Source organism: Dermacentor albipictus, chromosome 4 (genome assembly GCF_038994185.2).
Source record: "Dermacentor albipictus isolate Rhodes 1998 colony chromosome 4, USDA_Dalb.pri_finalv2, whole genome shotgun sequence".
Lineage (NCBI taxonomy): Eukaryota > Metazoa > Arthropoda > Arachnida > Ixodida > Ixodidae > Dermacentor > Dermacentor albipictus.
Genome location: NC_091824.1, coordinates 83,814,398 through 83,837,877, shown reverse-complemented (window position 1 = coordinate 83,837,877; position 23,480 = coordinate 83,814,398). Strand labels below are relative to the sequence as shown.

Genomic DNA, 23,480 nt, shown 5'->3' with positions numbered 1-23,480 from the left:
CATTGCCAAACCTGACCTGTTAATCTGTTAATATTCACTCGCCATTTCAGACGGTGCATGGCGTTGCTTGCAAGGCCATGCACCGACAATATTTCCCAAATTTCATGCTGCGGTGGGACTAACGTCTACGCTGGTGTGGGGACTGTGTAGAAAAATAGTTTAAGGTGCATAGACTAGTACGTTTATTTGTAATTACCTCTATGTACCTTATTTCGGCTAATAAAAATAGGGGCAAAGGCTTTCTGATTCACCCTCGTACGTCGGATGCGCGTGGTCGTGCGGGCTTTAGCTTCAACGCTATATAGTTTTGGGGGCACAGACTAGGTGGACCGACGGCTCGTAGCTTTGCGTGTGCTGTGTTCTCACAGCTCAGTTTCCCTTGAAGCGGCAGACGGCACGAAGGTCACTTTGCTCCCTGCTGCTGCCACGCGTCCTCACGGCAGCGTTTCGACAGTGACTGTCCGCGGTCATCGAGTGTTTAATGTTCATGTTTGCCTGTGCGCGCCGACACCATGCTAGGCAATTTAGATAGTAAGCGAACGTTTACAACTGGGCGTTCTACTCCGACAGCTGCTGCGTATGGAGCAGGCGCGCGAGCCCTGGGCAGCGATTTTGTAACGATGCCTTCTTACTGATGCTAATGCCTTTCGCGCGTTTCGTCTTCATGGGTGGCAAAAAAACGCTCCGCCCCGGGCGGAGCGTCGTACGCGGCCACTCACGAACGCGAAAAGCGCCCAAAGGCATTAGCATAAGCAAGAAGGTATCGCTACAAAATCATGGCCCTTTCTTTATTACGATCTGCGTTGCGGACAGTGTAGGCGTCTAGGCACACCAAAGGTCGATAACCTCGCGTTTGCTATAGCACCCATACGCTTACGCATAACCCACATTCACGAAGTGAAACATTACTGTAATTTTTTTGCAACTATTAGCGTCACTGGCGTACTTAAACTAGACATTAGCAGATGCAGGGCTTCGATTATTTGTCGCAGCATGGCATTGATGACAGAGTCTGATGATATTTAGGTGCACTGTCGTTTGCTCGCGCTGACATTCCAAAGCCTGTGTGCGTGTCGGCAAGTGGGGCCATGCATTCAATACCGGGCTTACACTGCTCGCCTTAGCAATGGCTCAGAGAGATCCATTGACGCCGACTCAATTATCTTCTCCTTTATTAATAAAGAGGAAATGTTTTCTTTGTAGCACTAAGCTAGCTACGTTTCGGTGAATGTCTCATTTTCCCTTTAGGAATTACTTCTCTCCACCTTGTGGGTTTCCGCAACACTATTACGTCAAACTCTTGCCTTTGCTTTTGAGTTGTTGATAAATTCGACTTCGTCTGCCATCTGCTAGCCGCCTGGTTAGTTCAGATGGCACAGCGGCTGCCCCGGTAAGGCGGTGGTCCCAGGTACGAGTCCCGGACCAGGACGAATTTTTTTTCAACTGTGAAGCTTTTCTTTCAAGGAACCCGTATGGGTTTCCTTTGTAGCACTTAGCTACGCTTGGGTAGATGCCTCAGTTTCCCTTTATTAACTCCAGCTTAATAATGGCATCTTAATTAATTTTGCCTTAATTAACACCACAGGTCGTGCTGACGCTTCTTCTTCGCTTCGGCTTCACGTTTTCTTATAAAGACATTGATGGCCTAATTCGCCCTAATGAACACCACAGGTTGAGGGTCCGACTCGCTGTGAATTTTGGTTCCATAACGGCGAATATCGAATATTTCGACTCATGAGCCACCTAAGGCCCTTAAAGAAACACGGATGAATAAGGCATCACACATCTCGGGCATAGCCTACTATGCTGTGTGCATACCCAGAGCGCAATGTAAAAGCAACTCGCTGTGCTTTAGTGAACAAGCAAGTACAAAAAAAAGTATCGAATCCGCAGTGAGCAAAAGCCCTGTTCGGGGGCAATGCAGCCTACACTGTGGGGCTGGCGCCCTCTGGAGAACGATAAATGAAATTGTACCAAGTACACTTTCGTAAGCGAATGCAAACGAGCCGAGCACACAGCAGCTGGGCTCGCCATCGCGTTAGTGTCTTCGCAGTTTCCTCGCCAACGGTTATAAATCTCCATGTTTGTTTTGGCGCGTGCCTTGAACCAGGCGTCTCACAGTGCTGGTCGCAATGTTCGTCTCACAACCAGGCGTCTCACAACACTATCGTTCAGCGCAGGAATAATACGTTACATAAATAAACGCACATATAAGGCACGGCCTTCACTTTGCAACTTTACAAGCAAAGTAGAAATGAATAATGATGCCACGACGAAAGGTGCAGAAGACGAATGAAATCGTTCAGTGCGCGTGACCTCCACCGCGAATCGTGGAGAGACTGATCATAACTGAAATGATAGTTGTACTAATTACTTTTACAGATGCTGCCACGCATGTTCGGCACCGGGTCAGATCGTGTGCAGGATTAGATTGCTAAATACTGTGTCAATCCTTCAATATATTAGTTATTCCATACGAGCTGACTTGATGTTCCAGTGTGTTTTATTTGATCCCTGTTACAACCTGTTTTTGTCACTTGATTTGACCTGTCATTTTCATCATCGTTAACTTTTTTTGCTGTTCAATATCTTTTTAGTATGTTTAACATGTATGTATGTATGTATGTATGTAGTATGTTTTAGTATGTTTAGTATGTTTTAGTATGTTTTTAGTATGTTTTAGTATGTTTAACAGTCTCGGAAGAGAACAGCAGTTTACAATAGGCAGCGAGGCACTAGAAGTCGTAAGGGAATACATCTACTTAGGGCAGGTAGTGACTGCGGATCCGGATCATGAGACAGAAATAATCAGAATAAGAATGGGATGGGGTGCGTTTGGCAGGCATTCTCAGATCATGAACAGCAGGTTGCCATTATCCCTCAAGAGCAAAGTGCATAATAGCTGTGTCTTACCAGTACTCACCTACGGGGCAGAAACCTGGAGGCTTACGAAAAGGGTTCTACTCAAATTGAGGACGACACAACGAGCTATGGAAAGAAGAATGATAGGTGTAACGTTAAGGGATAAGAAAAGAGCAGATTGGGTGAGGGAACAAACGCGAGTTAATGACATCTTAGTTGAAATCAAGAAAACGAAATGGGCATGGGCAGAACATGTAATAAGGAGGGAAGATAACCGATGGTCATTAAGGGTTACGGACTGGATTCCAAGGGAAGGGAAGCGTAGCAGGGGACGGAAGAAAGTTAGGCGGGCGGATGAGATTAAGAAATTTGCAGGGACGGCATGGCCACAATTAGTACATGACCGGGGTTGTTGGAGAACTATGGGAGAGGCCTTTGCCCTGCAGTGGGCGTAACCAGGCTGATGATGATGATGATGATCTTTTTAGTGCTGCTTATTTTTTTATTTTTTATCTTTTGTACATATCGTTCTCCACGAAAAGGAGCTGTGAGCGCTTCCAAAAGGCGCCAACATCTCCTAAATATCATAAAATAAAAAATAAGTTAGGTAAGGTGCTTTTTATTTCCCTTACCGTAATGACACAGACATACTTTCGTGACTTTTGAAGACTGATATATAGCTGGTAAGTTGCGATATTACCATTGGACATGTTTCATGTGAAAGAATATTCAATTCGATAATCTCAAACGGATCCATTTCATCTGCGGTTACTTGAGGTAATCTGTCGCATGTGAAGTCGTATCACTAATCTAAAGGACGACAAGCAGATATTGTCGTGGCAAAACGTAATATCTCATGAAATGTTTCAAGGTCCCTTCTAGAAAAGAACAGCGCGAGCCAAACACAATTTTTTTTTCTGCGGTGGCCCCGAAAGCATACAATTTTTTTTTTGTCCTTGTAGGCCTGTGTGCCCGGAATTACGCCAACAGTGTTAAAAAATTGCCTGTGGTTTAGCTCTGGTTAACCCTAGTTGAACTGTGAAAGCAAGAGCTGCACGGCTACGCTTCTTCTGGCGTCTCTTGAGCCCGTTGTCTCTTCCTAGATTCGTTGTATCGTTGTTGCGTCTCTCTCGCGCTCTCCATAACGGCTAAATACACTGAGGTGAAGTGCATATATATCTATATATATATATATATATATATATATATATATATATATATATATATATATACCCCAAAGAGGCGACACCTCCTCTCCCTCTACCCCAGCGGAGCACATCTGGTGGAGCGAGCGGCGACGGCAGCGGCGTCGACGGCGGCGCCATCTGTTTGAGCGCTGCTTCGGCGTTGCTAAGCAACGGCGGCTCAAGGTCGTTCGTCGGCCACAGCGTGTGGCATACGGCATACGGCGCGATGAACCTAAATGGCTCGCTGGCTGGTGTAGTAAGGCTTTCGCTTTAAAAAAAAACAAGCAACACATTATGCATTACGGAGTTGGTGTCAATGTGCGTCTATACACGCAGTTCACTTACCGCCCTTACAACTTATTGAGTAGTGTTATTTCCCTCGTAGTCTATGACTGCTGCGCTGCGGAGCGAACCACGCAGCGCACATTTAGTGAGCGCGCTGAAATTGCTAAATTCAGGGAAGACAAAGCGCAAGGTAGGCGCAGTAGCAGTTTCCATTGAAAGCGAAAGCTTTACTGGCCGCGAATTTGCAATTTTGCTGTGGCGGTGCTCCGAGGAGGCACATGACGTCGATCCCTAGTCACTACTGCGCATGCGCCACTAGTTGCACCAAGCCACAGGTGTTCCGCCGCTGCGCACCGCCGCACCTTTCTGCGCCGCCGCTTGGTATGACGTCACCACGCGTTCCTCGTCGTTGCGCTCGCCTCCGCTCGCTTCGTCAGCTGCATCGCATGCCTGATAACATGCCGGACGATTCAAAAGGAGAGCTCGCGTGCCCCGCAACCACAGTCGAGGCGGCAATATGGACGACGACAATTCTGACAAGCAGGCTCGGAATCGACGTCGGAACGAGATGAAGAGGAAACGAATCGTCCAGGAAACAGACGAACAGCGCGCCGAACGGCTGGCTAAACGCCGCAACAAAGCTAGACGACCAGACTAACCTGGACTTGCAATCAAGATTAGCCAAGGCTAACCATGCTATGCCTTAGCTTTCGCTACGTATATCCTGGCATAGCCGAGCTAAGCCACTGCCGATTTCTTTCGGTAAGGAGTTATCTTGTTGCAGTATATGCTTCTTCTTGCATATTTTGGTGGCAAATTTGCGCTAAAGTGTGCGCAGGTAAGAGGAGCGAGATAAAAAAAAACTTTAATATGAAAAATGACTACAGGCTTTTCGATGAAGCTTTGTCGGCGAACCGCTACGTCGCGTATGGGAGAATGAGCAGAATATACAAAAGCAAAAGAGAGTGGGAGCGCAGACGATGGTGACAAAATGCAGCTTTATCGTCTCCTACTAAGGGTAAAATCTCGTAGTGTGTATAAGCCATGCTTCAAGAGATGCCATGTTGAAACTTTTTTCATACGTACTACGTGGCGCGATGTACGTACATTCGCTGCGCACTGGCAAGTAAATTCCTCTTGTATCTGCGATGTCTAAATCTGACCCGAAACGACTGCTGCAGCTATCGGCCGTACAGATACACCACTTTGCCTCGCCCACGTCGCCTCCCAGTCTGAGCACGATGGTAGCAAGAGTAAGAACGCAAGGCTTTCAATACTCGTGCATCTCGGTTATTTTGGATTTCGAATTTCGAGTATCGCGTGGCATTTGCAAAGGTTATTACCTGAGTAACCACCAAAGGTGGAAACATGAAACTTACAGTACTCCGGAAGTTCCGGATACTGTTTCGAGCAACGTGCACAATTCGCAGTGGCCGTTACTTGATCGCGGTGAAAAAAACAAGGAAGCACAGGCCGGACGTGTTGACATTGTATACTGCGGTACGTTCCTACGAGCACTTTAGTAAACCCCGCAAGACAAAAAGCAGTCGACACCGTAAAACACGCCCCGAATGCTTTGCGAGGAATTTGAGATTGTATGCCGTAAGAAGTAAAGGAAAAACTGAATTGCAGAAATGCTGCGCCACAGGGGACCAAGGAAACGTGAGCGCAGTGAAACAAGGACACACAATCCGGAACGTAATAGAAGTTGCGTCGGCCACTCCTATTTCACCACGCGGGCCAGATGAAACTCCGCGAGAACAAACACCGCCGAGGTCTCAAAGATTGCCTTTGCTTTCATCGCGGCAAATTGCCGCAGCGTGTATACGCCATGCTCCAGGGGAGGCCATGTTGTAACTTCTTTTCATATCCTCGCCGCAATGTCCTAACATTGGCTACTGTTTACACGTTTCTTTCTTTCCCGTCGTTTTCTGCAACTCTTTATGGCAGCCAAAGCAGACACACCGGGTTTAATAAGTTTTACAATCGCGGCCTAAGGCCGCCGTTCTTTTGTATTTGCGGCAAATCTTGCTACTTGTTTGTTGACGTAGAAAGCAAGAAAAACGTTGGTCCTGCTTGAACAGCTTGCCAGAGGAAACACGAAAGTTGTAGACGCGATCATGTGAAAAGTCACCGAATGTGACGTTAGTAATACTAAAGCCGCAGTGCGAGACAGGCCAGCAAAACAACGTCGCGGATAAGGTGTAGACAGTATAGTTATAAATTTTGTTACCCCTTTCACGACCGAGGCAGCTGGCGCAGCGAAAGACATGAAGGCATAAAAGTTCGTTGTTTTCTTTATCTGCAAGCACATAACTTTGTTCGCTGAAGGGTGCACGAACCTCTTGATAATAACAGCTTGTTTCAGAATTTTTGTGTTTTTAATAAAGAACAATCACTGCAGTGGTGACAATGTGAGCTATTTTTTCCCCTTTAATACAATCGAAAGTTCCAGTTAAAACAAGGAGGATACGAGGAGGCGCTAAAGTTTGTCGCAACGCGAACGTGAAAACGACAGGCTACGTTAGACTCAAGCCCAATAAAGTACAGACATAAATACGTCAAAGCCGGCTCACTGAGTCTGATTAAAAGAGACACCATAAGTGCCTGGAAGGGCACGCTAGCCTCCTTCAATTATGGATTTGCAATAGGCTACACCACGAAATAAAAAAAAAATCGCTTAGGCTATGCAAGACCATGCATTGGCGTTTCTGCTCCTCCATTAGTTGGGCTCTGCTTAAAAGCACTCCTGCAGTATCTTTCAGCATGGTACTTAGAACACCCACAACGAGATGATTATAGTCGGAATATTTATGTGGCAGAACAACGTTGCTTAGTAATGAGTTATATTAAAGAGCCGCCGAAAACAGTGCCTACAGAATATGCTTACCCGCACGAGTATATAAGCTGTGGGAAAGCGCCCTTTACTAGAGGCGTATTTACTCTGAAAACTAAGTTCACAGCGCAGCGCAATATCCACGACAGGGTTGCAGGCAGCTTAGAGAATGCGGAATAACTTAACGGAACCTAATAACCTAACGGAAGCGGTGAGCTGAAGTTTTCCGGAACGTGAAACCGATCTCAAGTGGTTAGCTCGGTAAAGTCAAGTTTTTTTGCGTAAGCCTAAGTAATATGGAGGCTTCCGCTCTTCTGTACATTAGTGCAGGGCAAATGGGTGTCAAGCAGTATGAGTACAAACATTTATGACGATCACTAAACCGGCTTTTAAAGAGCTAACACGGATGACAACAGCAAACTAACGTCTGCCATTTCTTTTATGACCTCCTTGCGTGTCCTCATTCGCTTTTGTGTGTGGAGTATGCCGAACAAACGATCGTTATCTATTCTTCGTAGTCATACTTCTCAAGCCTTCGTATATGCAGCGGCATGCACTGCGACACAATATAAACAGAGACAAAGTGTTCGTGGAGTCCTCACGCTTCTTATTTTTTCCAGTGTATTGCATCGGGAAAGATCACAGTGAACATTAATTGGGCTCACTTCAAACTTCCGTCTTATTTCCTGCAGTCAGGTTGCCAGCAAGGTGACCGAAAGCATGCGCATGCGTGCAGCTAATTGAATTAGTGGGCATTTAAAAAAAAAGAAACCAAGAAAGACGGTGCGCGTTCCGCAACCATTGAGTACGGTAGGAAGGGTTAGAATGCCAGACCCACCACGTTGAAGAAAGTACAGGGCTACCTTCAAAGGACATCTGTTGTACTTTGTGAGACCTGCTCCTCGGCAACTTCCTGCAGGGCTAAAAGGCCGGCGTGACGCAGAAATTCAATGCAGCCTGACCACTTTCCTTTGGCCGCTAGCAAGGCTGCGCGGCAATAAGGTCCATACCTGGAGATACCGGTCTTCCGAAAAAACTCTACACCTATTCGGAGTCGTCGAAGCGTATGAAGCGCTCTCCCAGATGCAACAACGCTTGCTGTGTACCGCGCCCCGCTGCGTAAATACGTGCGCGCGCCCTTTCGGTCTCATCGCTTTGTCTCTGTAGTGCCGTTACTATCCAGTGTCCCCTGACCTCGTGGCCATCGCTCTGTGTGCTCCAGTGTGGTATTTGTATAGGCAGTAACGGGCGCATTACTTACTTCGGTCATTACTTTGTCTGTTGGTTACGTTTACAATCTCGGGCATAATCTTCTCGGCTCCTTTGTTTTTTTCTTCTTTCTAGCTTTCGCTCTGATGCCCAATTCATTTAGATTCCCGTGAGTGTTCCCGCTGTTCTGCAAGACAGGACACATTTGTTGTTTTGTAGACGATGTCGCCTTTTGATTATTTCACCTGCTCCGCAGCCAATTGTAATTGCGTGTTGTATGTCGCAAGCTTCATTTCCTTCCTTCATGCTTTGGAAAATGTCGAAAAAGAAAGAACGCACGAGTTTCATGGTTTGCGAATATCACAGTGACAGAATCTCCCAACCTTAGCGCTTGTTTTCGTTAATTTAGTGCTGCTTGAGACGATCGATTACGGGCACCTAATCCTAGTGTCCGAGGGCTTGTTCGCATAAACATTTCTGAAGGGCTTTCGTCTTGTATTCTTTATATTTTTTTGCCTATGTTTAGCGCCAAAGAAATATTGAGAGAAAGCACTTATAGCATTGTTTGATGCCTAGACGCATTGCACAAGTACTCGGCGCAGTAGCTGTTTACTGTTTCGATTCGAAGAATTATTCTTCGACAAGCTCATTGCTATATGTCACAAGGATAAAAAGTAGATACAATAGTTGCTTTTGTTCTTTGACATCTCCTTCTTTGCAGTGGGTGACGACAATTGGCAGTTGCATCCACTGGTATGAACAAACCAGTTTTCTTATTTCAAAGTGCAAGGAAGGAAGGAAGGAAGGAAAAAGTGGAGAAGGAAAGGTAGGGAGGTTAACCAGTATGGCTTAACCGGTTTGCTACCCTACACATGGGAGAGGGATGGGGGAGATTAAAGATGGGGAAGGGGGAGAGGGAGAGAGAGCACATATCACAGCACACACACATCGTCCGTTGGAGTCCATCATTCTGGCATGGTACGCGACGTTACTCTCACAGCCGCTTGTCCAATCCCGTCTCTTTCAAAAACCGAAGTAGTGCCTTTGTCGCCTTCACCTGCGATATCTTCTGTCGGCGGCATGTGAAAATCGTGTCGAGCGACAATGGTCTACTGTCAAGGCGCGCTAGAACAGATGCCAGGGACTGTCGCTGAACGTTATAGTCAGGACAGTCGCACAGAACATGTTCCAGCGTCTCCTCGCAAAGACAGGCATTACAGAGATCGTTGTCGGCCATTCCAATGCGGAAGGAGTAAGATTTGGTGAAAGCCACCCCCAGCCATAAGCGATAAAGCAGGGTCGCCTCTCTTCGACGCAGTCCAGATGGCATATAGAGATGCATCAAAGAGGGCAGGTGGTATTGACGGTTGCTCTGGGTGGTCTGGCTGTTTGGTGTGCACCATAGAGATAGCGTGATCTCATGTGCAAGCACTCGAAGTCTGCTAGCTGCGTCGGATCGTGAAAGCGGTATGGCCTCTTCTTGTGCGTCTTCAAGAGCTGCCCGAGCGGCATTATCGGCGTCTTCATTTCCAGTGACGCCGCAGTGACTTGGCAGCCACTGAAACGTCACATGGTGTCCTTTCTCCTGTGATGTATGGAGTAGGCATCTAATATCGAATACGAGCTGTTCGAATGGCCCGCGATGCAGAGCTGATAGTACAGATTGTAGGGCTGCCTTTGAATCGCTGAAGATTGACCATTGCCGAGGCGGCTCCCGATTGACGACACGAAGTGCAGCGCGAAGAGCAGCTAGTTCAGCAGATGTCGATGTTGTTGGGTGGTCAGTCCTAAAGCTGATGGTAATAGCTTTTGCTGGGACAACCACAGCACCGGACGAACACTGGATGTTTGTGGAACCATCGGTATAAATGTGTTCCCTGTCCGCGTACTCTCAAAGTGCAAAAATCTGGGCACACACCTCAAAGCGCTTTCAGCCACGCACGTACATGCAATGCAGACAAAATTATTTGCGTCTGCATTGATTTCGATGAGAAATTTATACCAAAAATTAAATTACAACAGCAGGGTGACATAATAGAAGCAGGAATACACAAAATTCAACATAAGGCCCACTTCAAAAAATAAAAAAATAAAAAATAAAGAAACACGCTTCCGTATGTTTATTCAAATAAAAGAGAGCAACTAAAATAAGTTTTGTCCAGGCGAAACTCTATAACTGGTGTTTAAATAGATTTCAAACGCCTGAGTTCTTTCATAAGGCAACCGTTCAAATAATATGAAAGAAATTTAAATCTGCATCTAAAGAAAGAAGTTAATATTTCAGCGGCTTCCTGAAATACAAATCTGAACCAGTACCCCGAACCTATCATAAAAATTCACAGCTTCGTAGAATTTCACGTTACAAACAAAGCTTTCGTTAGCATGATTCACTGAATAAGAAAAATATGTCGAAATTTCGTAGTGTGTGCTTAATAAGTGCATGAGGAGGACGAAACGGACATTTCCCAGCACAAAATTCTTGTATGCAACAAGCTACATTTTCAGGAACAAAGAAAAAAAAACCTGACATCAGCGCGCTAGCTGCTTCATATAGAGTAGAAACTGAGACGCTGAGGCTTTGCTAACGCGATAACATTACCGGAGGACTTCATCCACTTTAGAGCTATCTAGCAGAAGATACGGAGTGAGCCCGGAAGGCTGTGCCGTCTAACACAGCGTGTGGAAGCGCAGGCTGTTACGATTGAAGAATGCGACAGACTGGCACGTGACGCATGCGTCAGGCCCTTAGAGATTTGACTCTGTCACGCAAGAAGCATGCGTGCCATCGCGGCCTGAAGGTTAGCGTTTCGGAATTCTATTTGGAAGACAGACTTTCGACTCCACCTTCGGGCGACGCATTTATTTATTACATTATAGGCAAACCTTACCCACATTGAACGCATCTAGCCGAAAAAATCAAAGTGTGTTGAGCGTACGCGAGCGGGGCGTCACAGTTTACGCGAAACTGCAAGTTTGCACGAAATGTATGAAACGTTACATGAGAGTACGCGGTAGGCACGCGCGCGAAGCTGTCACGAGCTCGCAATGAAAGTACATTTTGCGTTCTCTTACTTTATTTTGTTGCAGTTTACTATGAAGTTTCAGTGAACTCTTCCAAAAAAGAAAAACGTAGCATTTTGACATATGCACCAGCTTTAAATTAACTTATTTTCCCCTCAAGGTACGAGGTACATTGCAGAGGAGAAGCGTAGTAAGAGAGCATAGGAATTACGCAACGACCACGCACTAAAGAAAAGCGGCAGCCCGTAAAAACAGAGAGCCTAATATGACGGAAAGACCGCTGGTTTAGAGCGGAACCATTCACTGTAAGCTTGATTGCGCAAAGGAACGGCCACACCAAGCGGCCAAGGCAGCAATGCGCTGACAAAAAAATAAACAAAAATATAATATCGTTTGGACTATAGCAAGGAATTCGTGATTTGATTCCTCTTCGAGTTCCGGCTCAAGAGGCGTTGTTTTGCCCGCATCCAAAATGTTGAACTTCATGATCTTAGCTTAACAGGCCTATTCCGATATTTCTTCGCTCGATGGTTCAGCTGGACTTTGCCGACGCGAAACTACCCTGCGTTGTCGATTACGGCTAGGAGTGGCCTTTACGAAGTCTTTTGCATTCCGAATCGGGTGGACCAAAGATGCGTCGTGTGATGACTGTGGATGCGAGGAGGCTCTTCAACGCGTTCTGTGTGACTGTTCTCGCTACAGTTTACAGAGACGACCGCTCGCAATCGCAATAAGCACGCTTCGACCAAATACCTTTAACCGAGGAAATTACTTTAGGATGCCGACACCACAAGCCATAGCAGCGGAGGGCGACGAGGGCACTGTTACGGTTTTCAAGGACAACAGACTTGGACAAGCGGCTGTAGCCTGAACTGATGGTTATGGCGCTATTATCCTGCCATCCTTTTATCCTGCCATCCCTACCGCTTTGTATATATCAGTGTACTTATGTGGTAAAAATAAGCTTCTTCTTCTTCTTCTTCTTCTTAAGTGCTACTGTGCTGCGCGGTGATAGTATGCGGTGACAGTAATCGACTGTGAATGTTTATCTGTGCCCCCTTTCTCTCTATCATTATACTTTCCTGTCACTTTTCGTTTCCCTCCTTTCTCTCCCCAGCGTAGGGTAGCAAGCCCAGTCTTCCCCTCTGGTTGACGTCCCCGCCTTTCCCTTTTCTTCTGTCTCTCTTGATGGCCCTCACTCAGCGAGCTAGTGTGACGTCAGTATAGAGCAGCGCGTGGGCGTAAATCGGTCGAGAAGCTCACTCGCGGGGAGAAGCTAAAGGGAAGGGACGTACCCGGTGAACCTTTCGTAGTGGCGCAGCTGGAACTGGGAAGAAAAACGCACCCAAAACGAGGCAGCACAAAAAGCTCCGATAGCAGCGCGCTTCTGCGATTGGCGAAGAATGGTACCGCGGGAGTGCGATCGGCGCGAGATGGGCTCCTGTGAAGGCGGAAAGAGTGCGCCCCCCTTTCTTCTTTGCAACGTTTCCTGCCATCCCATTCCATCTCAGTATCCCCATCGCTTCACAATCACTTCCTCTCTTCTACAGCGCAGACAAATGCAGTTTTTCGGGCAACGAGAGACATAGACAGAGCCGCCACACACACATAAAAAAAAGAACCCACACAGTTGGCTCTATAACGACGGGAAAACGATATCGCTGTATTCAATTCGATACGCTCCGTTGGGAAGCGGCTCGAAAAATACAGCGAGAGAAAAAATAAAGGAAGCAAACCACGGCGAAGAAGGCGAGATCACGAAAAGCGCCGCGCAAACTCCGCCGGCGCACTTCTCGGCTTGGAACGGACGTCGAGAGTGCACTTCCGACGGGAACATGGGGGAACAGTGCCGGATTCAACGATACTCGAGGGACGCAACACAGGGAAGGCCCCCTTTGTCCTGTTGGTTCCAAAGCACTCGGCAGCGTTCGAAAATGCAAACAAGTTTGCTCATTGTAGGCTTGAATTTGAAGGAGAAGACAAGAGAAAGAATGAGAAAACAAGGAGAGGAAAGGCAGGGAGGTGAGCCAGACGAACGTCTGGTCTGCTACCCGAGACTGGGGGTAAGGTAAAATGGGGAATATAAGACAAAAAAAAAGGAAGAGAGTGAGCAATGAGGGCACGTAGGAGGATGCACTATAAGCGGCCAGTCAAACCGGTGCACTTCAAGTACTGTACTAGTGCCCAAATCACTTCTTGTGCCAGTGACGCATGTGGTCACAGTCCGAGTATCTTTGACTCGGAGAATGGTTTCGAGTTCAGTCGCTTTAGAGTTGCGCTGAGAGAAAGGCGTTGTACATCGTAGCAAGGACAGATACACAATAGGTGCTTGATGGTTTCCTCGCACCTACAGGAGTCGCACATCGGGCTCTCGGCTAATCCCGTACGACAGGAATAAGCGTTCGTGAACGCCACTCCCAGCCGCAAGCGGCACACCAAGGTTGTTTCACTGCAGGAAAGGCTGGATGGTAGTTGTAGCCGCAGCAAGGGGTCCAGCTTATGCAATCGGGAATTGAAGGCACTTGAACTCCAGGAATCTTGTGACTTTTTGGGTGCAAGCAGACCATGTTCCCTGGCAGCGCGCGTCCTCGCCAAATGTATGGGAAGCGTCTGGGTGTCTTCGTGGGCAGACGGGGCAGCCCTGTCAAAAAGTCGTTGCCTAAGAAGCGACAGTGAGCAGGAATCCAATGTTGTGCCTTGTTAACAGAGCATGAGGGTGTATTTCCTCAATTTCGGATATCGTCTACTCGTATGTTCTGTGATGTAAGACAAACTTGATACAATGAAGAGCTGCCTTACACTCACAAAATATAACCCATTTCTGTGCCGGCTATTCGGAAACGTAGTTCACAACGGCATGGAGGGCTGCAAGTTCTGTAGTCATGTTTGTCATTTCGAATTTAATTGTAATCTGCCTAGCTGGAACGACGAAAGCGGCAGTTGTGCTGGTAGGTGAAGTCGAACCGTCGGTACATATATGTATGCGGTCATAGTATATCTGGTGCAGTAACGGCAGTATCAGTCGCCACAGAGCCGGCGATAGATGATTGGCCTTCTTTGTAATTCCAGGAATAGCAAGGTTCACTAGAGGCTGTAACATGGGATTATTTTCGTCTTCGAACACAGCATAAAAGCCGCCCACAGGCTCTAGATATAATAAAGCGAGATAGAAGTTATGTTCATCAAGAAATTTACGGAAATCTCTATATATTGCCAGGAAATGAATTTTGAAACTCAGACGTCGAATATTTTCCATGGCTGCTTACACCACAAAAATTTGAATTGTCCGTAGACGGGATATTCGGAAAAAGAGACATGTTCATACAAGCTGCGCAACAACTAGCACTTTATCAGATATATATGCGGTATCCACGATTCAGGCACGTCTATACATATGGCTACAGTGCAGCAACCTCTTCAACGTCAGCATTCATTACACCATACCTCAATACACAAGCATCATTTAAGTTATAGCGCGCTAATTCGTCCACAACGGCTGAACTATTCGCAGTCCTATGTGCAATAAAATTTATAACTTGAGTAAGAGATGCGCAAAAATATGTAATTGACAGCGATTCACAGGCGGCACTAACATCACTCTGCAACACAAAAGAAAAAACAAACAGTGGTAGTATAATATACGAAACACTTAAAGAGCTCACAAAGGCAAGCCAAGCGAAGCATGAAATAGCATTCGTGTGGATACCAGGGCATTGCAACATTCCTGGCAACAGAGCAGCCGATGAAGCAGCATGACAAGCACATCTCAAAGATGATGTGGTTCCGCTCCCAACATCAAACAGTGAATTGTGCGGCATTATTTGCGGCATTACTTATTTCACAATGAGTAGAAATACGTGGTTTGACCAGAATTCTAAGAGCTCGGATTTGTACCATATCGATCCGTTTCTTGAATTGAAATTTCCATTGTCATTAGACAGAAATATGGAAACCCTCATTCATTGATTAAGGCTAATAACTGCCTACACAAAACATTTCTTACATAGAATTTGCCGTGCGGAAACCCCCGAGTGTGACTGTGGATTGTATACGAAAATGCACATCCCCTCCTTCTGGATCACCAACATCACGACGCACCAAGACACCGAGTTAAATCAACTCTAATGTCATTACAGCGCCCAGCTTTCAGTTGAAAGACGCTTATGGGTACTTAGCCAACAACAGCCTTGCAGAAGAGCGCTTTAAAAGCGTGAAAAACTTTTCTCGAAGACAGCGGCATTTCTGGCCGTTATTAAAGCTTTCGATGTTCCTTTCATTTCAATGTCCCTGTATGTATGTGTGGGCTTGTGGATTATGTTAAGTTGCCTGGTCTGTTCTGACTATATGTGATAATGCACTTACACGATGCATGCACCACCCACTGACAAGGGACTGTATTGTTAGGTGAGAGTATTATCTGCATTTCCACGATACATGCACCACCCAGTGGCTAGAGACTGTATTGTTAGGTGACAGTATCATTTGCATTTACACGATGTATGCGCCACCCGCTGACTAGGGACTGTATTATTAGGCGACAGTATATCATTTGTATTCCTGTGACTTTATTTGACAGTGCTGTGGAGTTATTGAACTTGTATGTTGAATGTACCATGTATTTTATTACATCATAGTGTTAGTGAGAAAACATTGCTTGACAAGTCCTGGTGCTTGTATGAGAATATTGTTTGATATGTAATCTTTAACCCTATGAGTTGTAGGTTAGACCCATTCAAGAGCGAAGGAGTAGTCGGCGCCTTAAATAGTGCATCAACATCTCCAATTTTTGTAAAGCGTGGATGTTGGCAACCGAAAACAACCAAAGCAATGAAGAGGGACTAATCTAAAAAGTGAAAAGAAAGGAAAGAACAGAGAGAGAGAGAGAGAGAGAGAGAGAGAGAGAGAGAGAGAGGGGCAATGGAAAGACAGGGAAGTTCACTAGAGTTTACCTCCGATTGGCTGCCCTGTATCAGCGGAGGGGAAAGGGATACGAAAGATGAGAGACAGAGAGAGAAAAAGAACGAAAAAAGAAAGAAAAAGAAAGCACACACATACATACAATACAGAACTGTTTCTGTCGGCCATGTTACGCAGTATGCGAAGGCGTTCCTTGTGTTGCATAGTCCCATCCTACGTCCCACAGAGTGCAGTCACAATTGGTCACAGAGTCCTGTGTCTTTTAAATAGCGCAGCAGCGCCTTCATTGCGGCTCGTGCTGATGTTCGCGTAGGCCAGTTTCGAAGGATGTTATTTTTCGTTATTGGACGCTTGCACAGTTGTTCTAGGATGACTGAGAAGGCTGTTTTTTGCCGGTTGAAACGAGAGCACTCACAAAAAAGGTGAGCAGTTGTTTCGTTGCACCCGCAAACGTCACAAAGTGGGCTGTTGGTGTTTCCGATAAGAAAGGAGTATATGCATTTGAACATACTACTCCAAGCCATAGACAGACTAGAAGGGTGCAGTTACGTTGTAGAAGGTCGGGCGGAATACGGAGCAGTAAATTATGGTACGAAGGTGCCCACTTGTGAATTCAGATGATGTCCGTTGAGCTAATGTTAGGTCACGCGTAGGCGCGGAACATTTTTTCGCTGCGTCGGCTCTTGAAAGAGGAATGGCACCGCAGTTGATGCCGTCATGGGCAAATCAGGCAGCTGCGTCCGCTCGATCATTGCCATGTATGCCACAGTGAATAGGCAATCACTGATATATTATATTGTGTCCATCATCAGCTATTGATGGCGCACTTTTCTTATCTGTGCGACGAGCTGCTCATGTAATCCATGGCGCAGTGCTGAGAGTACACTCTGTAGGGCTGCCTTAGAATCAGAGAAGATTGACCATGGATGGAGTGGTTCCTCCTGAATGAAATGAAGAGCCGCACGCAGGGCTCTCAGTTCAGCAGCTGTCGTTGATGCCTTTTGTTTTGCCTTGTAGCATGTCCATGCGCGTTTCGCAAGAATAGCAAATCTTCATCAACTGCATGCTCCGATAGTCGTTTCAAGATGGCTGAACACGCCCGTCATGGAACAATAGGCAGAGCCTCTCATTCACAGCATATGACATAGAACAACCTAGTGCTTGCTACCTCAACCGTAAACATTTCTTGGGCCCGGTATTCAAGCCAGGAATTAATAAATAAATAAATAAATAAATAAATAAATAAATAAATAAATAAATAAATAAATAAATAAATAAATAAATAAATGAATGTTGTCACAACAGGTAAAGCCAGCTTGTCCGGAGGAACAGTTGACACGTCGATATCACTCTACGGAAATTGAAAAATTGAGTGGCAAGGTTGCCACGCAATATAACTTTTTAAGTATTGCGGCATCCGTGTTAGCTAGACTTCCGCAGTCGTCTGCACACTAAAACGATGTTATTTGGGCAGGCGATTGGTCTGAAATTGAAGCTTTCAAGCACATGGGAAAGGTATGTCGAAATATAGATAGCGCTGTACGTTTACTTAATTCTGTAGTGTACTGCGCATAATGCAGAACTCAGTATGAACCACCCCTTGAACCACACCTTGCCAAAAAGTACTTTTTCTCTATGTTTAGTTTTAGTTACAAAAATTACTTCGGGCTAGTTGGTATGGTTTACTCATAATGGCAAGGCCATTAGCGCAATTCGGAAAAGACAGGGACGTGACAAGGACACAGCACAGCGCTATATATACATATATATATATAGGTGTGAATATGTTGGTCAAAGACACATGGCGTAAAATTACTTGGAAAACATGATGAAAAAAATTCACTGACGATTACGATCCTCCCTAATGCGAACTTTCAGCGCAGCTGTATACGTGTTTTAACTTCGCGATATATTGGCCGGCCCCGACAGCCTGTCTCGCGCGGCACGTTGTGGCGCAATGTGGCGCTGGCCTCGTTAATCGGGAGATCGCGCGTGGGCGCGATTCACGGCAGCCCCGCAGACAGACCTTCACTCATGCAGCGCTTTGTTTCCATGTACGGTATCGGTGGCGTCGTCGGTAAACAGACGACGCGTGCTACTTTGGCGCCATCTCGGGGCTATCGTCTCTGCAGAGCGTGTCTTGCGCGGCACTATCCTTCTCACGCTTTCGCCTTACCCTCGTCCTCTCCTTTTCTCCTCGCGCTACCTTCGTTCTCACCATATTTCCCTCCCACCTGCGCTCCGCGTTCGCTTTTTGATCCGTTGCGCTCTCTTGGTCGGTTATGACGGAAGTCGACGTTCGCCGCAAGAACAGGCGCCTAGGAGCTGCGCTCTAAAACTAAACGGAACGCTTGTGCTTTAGTTGAATTCGACTATCTTCTGCGCCACCTCCTTCGTTCAGACAGAGGCATAGGAACATGTGTTCGATGCAAAGGCCCGTGGAACATGCACATTTTGACTCCTTCCGGCTTACATTTACGCTCAGAGGAAGGAAAGAAGATCGATATTCAAATCTTGAAATTTCCTCTCAAAGGTGAATGATGGGGGAGCGTGATCTATCATTGAATGTTGAAGGCACAAAAATCAGGAGCAACCATCAACGCGGGAAAAGAAGCGTCACGTTAATGCAGAGGTGGCGTTTGTTCCTGTAAGCGTGGCAATGCTGTCGTGCCTTTCAACATGTGGCGCTTATCGTCTCCTTTTATCGCGTTGCGCAGGCGGCGTTAGAACCAACGAGCACACCCGAGGGCACCCGAATCGATTTTGCGAAGCGTTCAGAGCCCCGACGCTCCCTCAATATCGGATCGGCTTACGGCACGTTTTTTGAACCAAGTGGACTGAGGACAAGCTGAAAGGTAAACGGGTAGCGCGTGGAAATTTTTCTTTCCACGTGTACACCAGGTCAAAAAGAAAAAGAAAAAAGGAAAGAGAGAAAAAGAAAGAAAGAACGGAAGAATAAGGTATCCAGGTGTTACTCCGACGCCTGGAACAAGCTGCACGTCTGCACAATATTGATTCCTTCATGCATCCTTGTTCGTGTTTGTCTTCAGTAATCTAACCCAACTGTGTGCATGCATGCTTTATATTTTTTTAAACCCCGCTTAATTTTTTCATGAATATGAAATGTGAAGAGATTGGTGACAGAGAGGGGTGGCACGAAAAATTCTGAGATGAGAACAAGCGCTCGTGTATTCATCTTTGTGCGGTGTGATAAACTAAAGCGTGCTGAACTCTAGCTTGCAGTTACCAACTGCATAAAATTAGGTATCTACTGGTGTAAATGTGTAAATAGCGGCATAATCATCAGACAGTTTCTTTTATTTTCTCTTTCGGAGAATGATGATGTAAAACAATTATGTTTCTCGTGAGTTATTGTTGTCCAGAACGCCACAAGATGTCAGTAGAGTGTACTTATTCTAGTTCAGTGTAGAGGTCAGCAACATAGTTGCTACTATCGGATGGGATAGGTCCTTCCTTATCGAGGAACACTTCCGTGCTAATGCTTCAGTGATAAGCCAAACCTTTGTAGCCATAGGCGTTTCTTGAGCTTAGGTTGTCGATGCTCAAGCCGATGGAAATATAGGGGAAAATTCTTATTGAAAAGAAAAAATATAGGATGCAATTACACGAGAAATCGTAATGCAGAAGTGACTAATTCACAAAACCTCAGTAACTAGGTTTTTAATTAATTACTTTATGGCACATATTGCAATTTAGAAGTTGTAACCGGGCGGCTTGCAAGACCACTTGGAACGTGTCACTTGGAACGAATTCATAGGATAACACTAGTTCTGACATATTAACTCCCGAACTTTGCGAAAAAATACATTGGTGATCCAGTTGCTTTTGTGCTTCAATGCAGAAAACGGTGTTTTCTTATAAAAATTTTGTGGAACGACAGTGCATTTTTACTGCGAATTTGATGACGCATATCTCAAAACTGACGTAATCCGCAGAATATTTTCGAGTAGATATGCCTTGCAGTCTTTCAAGTTGCAATTTGTAAATTGCACACTGTGCCGTAAGATAATCAGTTAAAAACTTTGCTAAATTTTGCTAATTAGTCGATTAGGCCTTTGCTTTGTTTGTGCATGTAATGTCCGCCCATTAGAGGGGACCAGCTCAAGGACTTGAATTGTGCTGCCCGCCACAGGCGAGGTTTAAAGATTGCTTATCATCTTCGCAGAAACACCTGGTATAATGTGACTGCACTCACGACGTGGCTGCAATGCAATGTTGCTGACGAGGGTCCTGTAGAAATAAAGGACAGATTGCAACGGCGTACGGAGTTCTGCAAAATCAGCCACTCGAGCAGTGACACAAAGAATCCATGGCCAGGATAAGCATCATGGAGTGCCCTTAGAAAATGTACGAATAACAGGCATTGATCTGCCTCAGAGCATTTTTCTAAAATTAGCAAGGAACTTGTACAATATGTGTATGGCATTGCAAAGTTCACGCGGCACGCATACATGCTATCTTCTTAGGTTATCACAGTGCACGTGTGCTGCCAATCTCGCGGGCATTGTGCGAGCAGGAAGTTTTTTCTCCTTATTTTAGGCTTCTAACCTTGTTCCATGTATTCCGCTGCAGTATCTTCGTATCGACGGGAACAAAATGCCACAATCACCTCTTCAAAGTATTGCAGGTTTTGTTTTATTTTTGCGAAGCTTAGTACGCCGTGCACTTCAATCACGCTGAGAATTGGGATAAAAATTAATCAATCGATACTCGAACGCGTACGATAACAGAGCCGGTGTCGGCCATTTACAGTCAGTTTATATGAATGCTTCGTGATCTTGGGCTTTCACCCTCTTCCGATGGAAGAAGGAAGCGAGCCAATCATGCGTCGAAAGCAGTCTGCAACCCAACCCCCTCCCCCCTTCCCCCCTCTCATCTTTTTTCTTTTATTTTTCGCAGAACATGCCTACGCCTTAGCCGTACTTTTTACCCGCTCGTCCGCTTATCTAATTAGGAACACGAGCCAAGCCAATTACATTCGTTGGGAAACCGAAGCGCTCCTCTAGATGAGAAGGAGCGGCGCGACGCGGGGAGGCAGAAAACTTGCATCACGCTCGTCAGGAGGCAGCCGTCGGCACGGCGGGTGTCGCGCAAATGAAATAAGTTTGTCCTCCAGTTGCTGGGCTAGGCGACAGTCGCGACTTTCGGCGACACTTAGACAAGCACGCGTTTGGCGGCCGCTGCTTGAACGAACTGGAGTGCGACCCATCTTTGCCTTTATCCCGAGTGAAAGTGCTTCGCGAGGCCGTGCTTTCAGGCGTGAGGCGAGGCGATATGTCGAACACGTAGTGATAATCTGATTAACAGTGTCCGCGCTTCACGTTTCACAACCCTTGAGCGTCTGTGTTGATTTCGTTCGAAGCGAGTGAGTTGTGAAAGGGCTCTTCGAATGGTGATTGCGTATTTCATGTGTGCTTTATTTTAGCTGCACCAAATTTAAAAAAAAAATACCTGTAGTAGATAGCACAATTCTGACACAGTGAAGAGAGAACGGTGTGTGAAATACGGGATGTACGGTTATCGTTTGTAATGTTGTTTGTAGACGCATATAAACATTAGTATTCTAATCGAATACGAATATTTGGAAATGCTGTTTTTCAATGCCTAACCGAATATTAAATGTTTTTCTGCACATTCAAATAGTGGATAAAGCAGGAACAGATACAGATAATAATAATAAAAAAGGAACACGCTCAGCTCAAATGTTCTGGCAACAATATTCTGGGGTGTTGTGAGGTATCTTATAAATAAATAAAAAATAATAAATAAATAATTACATAAATAAATAAATAAATAAATAAATAAATAAATAAATAAATAAATAAATAAATAATACAACTACTAGTACAGCTTACAGGTGTTGATAAAAAATGTACTTGATCTAGAATGCGCATAATTTTCGTCTATCCAGATCTGGTACCCTGACTTCACGTGAGTACATTCCAGGTAAAAGGTAACCGTAGTGCTTGTGACCCCCAAAAAAATAGTGAAAAAAAATTCATACACAATATATTCAAACGGCCTAATTTATGTAAATAAACTGGTCAGTTAGAACATGCAGCCGAATATGCTTTTCTGAGTGAATTAAGAATAATATGTAGGTATTCGGTACGAGAGACGTATATCATTAGCAATGTAGAATTTTCTTGCCAATGAAAGGAAACAAGGCAGAGTATAACTATCCAAAAAATGATGATCACATTAATGTATCGCATTTACCTTCAACACAGGCGGCCTTATTTCGTGTCCAGATCCGTTGGAGTGGGCATCTTGTAGATCAGCTAAGAGTAAAGGGGTACTGATTATATAAAAAAAACATTATTAGAAAATAGGAAACCGCCCACATGTAGATGGGCGCAGAATATTTTCCTGATAATGTGCTGAACATAAAGTTGCCATATCGCACACTCTGTTATAGTGATGCAAACATACTGAAAGAAAGCAACTTCGCATGAAATACGCACCCCTTAATTCATGTAATGGTAACGCTTGGATTACCACAATCGATGACGAAGTCGGTAGTGACAGCCACCGGAACGAAGCATTCTTTTCCTCACCCTCGTACCTCAGTGGCTATGACGTTACTCCGCTGAGCACGAAGTTGTGGGTTCGAATCTGGCCGCGGAAGACACACTCCGCTGGGGCACAATGCAGCACGATAATTGTAAGATTCAAAAGCGCTCGTGTACAGTTCATTGGGTGCACGTTAGAGAAGCCCAGCTGGTTAAAATTGCTGCGGCGTTCCTCATAATCGGGTAGTGGTTTTTAACAGCGGAGCTGTTAAAGCCCTAGTTCCGCATTGGAACGTTACCAGAAAGCTCAGCCCAGCTGTGCGCCGCCTCGCGTTGCCTAGCAACCACCTGCGAGAGCACCGAGCCACGTAACCTCTTAGCATCCCACGCACGTAGGGTGGAGTCGTGACGTCACAGGCGAGTAAAAGATCGGAACAGCCGGCGCGGCGACACAGCTTTCGCCTCCTCTGCTCCCTGTTCACGTGCTGCTGCCATGGGAAGACCGAAGAAAGTCCGGACGCCCGAAGAAGAAGCGGTTTACAAGGAGGAGCGCCATACTGCTAAGCGAGAAGTGATGCGTCGCCGCCGAGCTGATCCGGAACACCGGGCCGAAGCTGCGGCTGAGAAGTG

The 23,480-nt window shown here is 45.8% G+C and overlaps 1 protein-coding gene and 1 long non-coding RNA gene across 3 annotated transcripts in view; one reads left to right on the top strand and one right to left on the bottom strand.

Annotated features, from left to right (window-relative positions):
- LOC135901180 (uncharacterized) overlaps nucleotides 1–23,480 on the top strand; it is a 472,757-nt gene that overhangs the window by 109,740 nt on the left and 339,537 nt on the right. Inside the window, exon 2 of the long non-coding RNA XR_010564031.1 lies at nucleotides 19,035–19,172. This is a non-coding gene — a long non-coding RNA (uncharacterized lncRNA). The remainder of the gene's footprint in view (nucleotides 1–19,034; nucleotides 19,173–23,480) is intronic.
- The window catches only part of LOC135901178 (uncharacterized), a 273,193-nt gene that overhangs the window by 84,544 nt on the left and 165,169 nt on the right, over nucleotides 1–23,480 (bottom strand). The window lies entirely within an intron of this gene.